Below are 4,706 nucleotides of genomic sequence, written 5' to 3'. Positions count from 1 at the left end.
CTAGTCACATTAGAAGGACTGGGAGATGAGGAAATGTTGGACGGGCAAGGAAGCATGGCTGAGTCAAATAGAATTCCTGAGTTAATGAAGTGGTGATTAAAGAGCTCAGCCATGTGCTCCTTGTCAGCAACAACCACATCATCAACATTAATGGACATGGGCAGCTGTGAGGAGGAGGGTTTATTCTCTAGGTCGTTAACCATTTTCCAGAACTTCTTGGGGTTAGACCCACAGAGAGAGAACTGCTCCTTAAAGTAACTAGCTTTAGCCTTCCGGATAGCCTGAGTGCACTTATTTCTCATTTGCCTTAATGATTGCCAGTCAGCCTGAGTAAGCGTGTGCCGAGCCTTTCACGGTCGAACCAGGGGCTGAACCTGTTTTTAACTCATTTTCTTTATGGGGGGGTGTTTGTTAACAATACCACTGAAAACATCAAAAAAGAAAGTTGAAGCGTCTTCGACAGAGGGGCTCAAGCTGATTCTATACCAATTTACAGAGGCCAGGTCAATTAAACCCACAGCCCTGGCGTTGCAAGCACCATGCTCTACCAACTGAGTCACACAGTACCCATGTTAAATTTAGGAAGATGATTAGAGACAGGGATTGGAAACGTGTTAAGTTCACGGTTAAGGTTAGGTTTAGGGGGGTGGGTTTAGTGTTAACTTTAGGGCTACGGTTTGGGTTTAATGTTAGCTTAAAGGTTAAGGGTAGGCAAATCAGGGTTAGTGTAACCGCCTTTCGTAACCATACAAAATCTGCCAATCATATATATTCACAACATATAAATTAGTATAGTTATGTCTTCCACACACTGTTTAAATAGTAGCCTTGGCAAGTATGTATTCAACCACTACATGCCCACTGGGCAAAAAAAAAAGTCATTTCAAGCAACAACAAAAAAATGTAGGCCTCCCGAACGGCGCAGCGGTCTAAGGCACTGCATCGCAGTGCTTGAGTCGTCACTACAGACCTGAGTTCGATCCCAGGCTGCGTCACAGCCAGCCGTGACCAGAAGACCAATTGGCCCATCATGCTCTAGGGACTCCTTGTGGCGTGCCGGGAGCCTGCAAGCTGACTTCGTTCGCCAGCTGGACGGTGTTTCCTCCGACACATTGGTCCGGGTTAAGCGAGCAGTGTGTCAAGAAGCAGTGCGGCTTGGCAGGGTTGTGTTTCGGAGGACGCATGGCTCTCGACCTTTGCCTATCCCAAGTCCGTAGGGGAGTTACAGCAATGGTAATAGACTAACTACCAATATCACGAAAAAAGGGGTAAAACACTAAATAAATGTGATGCTGAATCAATGTCGAAAACTTAGTGGATTTGCTAAAAGTCATCAACATATTTTTTTTTAGCCAACCTAAATCCAATGACATGGTGACCTTTTGTTGATTTCACGTTGAATTCATGTTTGTTGACAAATCTGGATGGAAAACTCTGGTCTCTGTTTGAAGGGTTCATAGACAGATTGTGACTCTAGAATGAGATTGGTATTATTGGAGACCGTTATGACCTGATCACCTTTTCTTGTATAATTAGTGTATCAGTAGTCACTAGGTTGAACCGAATGACTACTGATAGGTTCAATCCATGTGCATTGTATTTAGGCATAGGGAAAGTACAGAAGGGGCATGTCCGAGTGCCACAATGATTCCATAAGTGTTGGATAGGAGCCATCTGTCTGGGGGTTAAATAAATAGAAACCACCTGTCTGGGTTATGATAAGGTTGAGTTACTGTCCAACTGTCTAGTTTCTGTGGGAAGTGAAGATGGCTTTCAACGTGGGAGTTGGGGAGTGGAGTGAGAATAACAGGACGCAGGTAGAAGTGAGAACCGAGACAGCCATCTGGCCCAGCCTGGGTCATCCTCACGGAGACTTTTACCCCATGTACTTTAGATAAAATACTGTGTGACTATCACTGTGCTATTCAGCTGAAGCATCCAGTTGGGTGATTTAATCAACTTTGAGCTTTTATCAGGTGTCCGTCTGTACCTTGAGTAGAGAACCTAACAGCAGCCGTAGTGACAGGCACAAGGTTTCTGCAATTCAATGAACATTGGGGAAGAAAGATATAAACTCAGCAAAAAAGAAACTGCGTTTATTTTCAGCAAACTTAACGTGTAAATATTTGTATGAACATAACATGTTTCAACAACTGAGACATAAACTGAACAAGTTCCACAGAGATGTGACTAACATAAATTGAATAATGTGTCCCTGAACAAAGGGGGGGGTCAAAATCAAAAGTAGCAGTCAGTATCTGGTGTGGCCACCAGCTGCATTAAGTACTGCAGTGCATCTCCTCCTCATGGACGGCACCAGATGTGCCAGTTCTTGCTGTGAGATGTTACCCCACTCTTCCACCAAGGCACCTGCAAGTTCCCGGACATTTCTGGCGGGGAATGGCCCTAGCCCTCACCCTCCGATCCAACAAGTCCCAGACGTGCTCAATGGGATTGAGATCCGGGCTCTTCGCTAGCCATGGCAGAACACGGACATTCCTGTCTTGCAAGAAATCACGCACAGAATGAGCAGTATGACTGGTGGCATTGTCATGCTAGAGGATCATGTCAGGATGAGCCTGCAGGAAGGGTACCACATGAGGGAGGAGGATGTCTTCCCTGTATCACACAGCGTTGAGATTGCCTGCAATGACATCAAGCTCAGTCCGATGATGCTGTGACACACCGCCCCAGACGATGACGGACACTCCACCTCCAAATCGATCCCGCTCCAGAGTACAGGCCTCGGTGTAACGCTCATTCCTTCGACAATAACGCAAATCCGACCATCACCCCTGGTGAGACAAAACCGCGACTCATAAGTGAAGAGCACTTTTTGCCAGTCCTGTTTGGTCCAGCGACGTTGTTGCCGGTGATGTCTGGTGAGGACCTGCCTTACAACAGGCCTACAAGCCCTCAGTCTATCCTCTCTCAGCCTATTGCGGACAGTCTGAGCACTGATGGAGGGATTGTGCGTTCCTGGTGTAACTCGGGCAGTTGTTGTTGCCATCCTGTACCTGTCCCGCAGGTGTGATGTTCAGATGTACCGATCCTGTGCAGGTGTTGTTACACGTGGTCTGCCACCGCGAGGACGATCAGCTGTCCATCCTATCTCCCTGTAGCGCTGTCTTAGGCGTCTCACAGTACAGACATTGCAATTTATTACCCTGGCCACATCTGCAGTACTCATGCCTCCTTGCAGCATGCCTAAGGCACGTTCACACAGATGAGCAGGGACCCTTGGCATCTTAATTTGTGACCTTAATTGCCTAAGTTGTGACCTTAACTGTGACCTTAATTGCCTACCGTCTGTAAGCTGTTAGTGTCTTAACGACCGTTCCACAGGTGCATGTTCATTAATTGTTTATGGTTCATTGAACAAGGATGGTAAACAGACCTGTGAAGTTATTTGGATTTTTACGAATTATCTTTGAAAGACAGGGTCCTGAAAAAGGGGCGTTTCTTTTTTTGCAGAGTTTACATTTAAACAGCTAAACGTAAATTATTATTAAATAACAAAAGCATTGTAAAAGGTAATTCACAATTACAGTTCAGTAGATTGCCATTAACTTATGACATGCATTTCCCCACCATTATATTTGATGTAAACCCACTATCATAAAGAATCAACATGATATACCTGGATGGAAAACTCTCTCTGGTCTCTGTGTGAATGGTTTATAGACAGATTGTGATTTTAGAGCCACAGGCCACACACACCAAGGTGGTGTCAGACTGAAGCATCAGGATGATGGAGCGCTATGCAAAGTCATGATCACAGTGGAAAATGTGTTAGGCATATCTCAATTATTTCATTTAATTTATTACATTATTTAGGGGGTAACTTCAAACTCCAAGTGTAGTTAAAAACAATACTTGGGGGATTTAATTGATGTGATTCTGTGGCTCAAGTTTAGTTTAGTTCTTTGTTTGAAGGTAAAAGCAGTGAGGTCCTAAATGGCACCCTATTCCCTATACAGTGCAGTTTTTAAACCAGAGCACTTTGGGCCCTGGTCAAAAGTAGTGCACTACATAGTGAATAGGGTGCCATTTAGGACATCCCCTAGGTCAGCCCTGCTCCAAATGTGTTCTCATTAGACAGTCAAAGTGGCTGAGCTACAGGGAGAGCTGTGATTTGAAAGTCTGTGTCACAGAGGCCAAGGGATCATTTAGGCAAATTGAGTTGTTGAGAATCTTGTATTGAAAAGCGCTATATAGATTAAATATATTATTATGAAATGCTACTCATGTATTATCAATACATATTTTTTTTATGTTGACTGAGAATTCCCTATTACAGAAATTAACTGTTGCAGTGAAGTAGTGAGTCATTACATTTGAAATAGCTACCGTATATAAAAGAGCAAGACCCCTTAACTCAAGCCAAGCCTTTTACTTTCCATGTTAACAGGAGGTTAGCTGTTTTAGCACAGTGGCTAAGCGGTGCTATGGCTGGGGGAAGCTAATGGTCCATGCATGAGTTGAACATGGAAATCAGTACATTTCCCTTGGTGCGCATGGACACCCAGGGGAAACCACACTGCTGAACTAGCAGTATTCAAATCAGAAGGACGCTGCATAAGCAGATAGACATAATTGCCCTCTGGGGGATGAATAAAGTTGTATTGAATAAGGGTAAAAGATAACTCTGGTAAACATATCTGCCTTTAAATTACGGTTTCAATTACAAAACGGAGACATTCCGA

The sequence above is a fragment of the Coregonus clupeaformis genome, unplaced genomic scaffold (assembly GCF_020615455.1).
Source record: "Coregonus clupeaformis isolate EN_2021a unplaced genomic scaffold, ASM2061545v1 scaf0550, whole genome shotgun sequence".
Lineage (NCBI taxonomy): Eukaryota > Metazoa > Chordata > Actinopteri > Salmoniformes > Salmonidae > Coregonus > Coregonus clupeaformis.
This window is presented reverse-complemented; position numbering follows the sequence as displayed.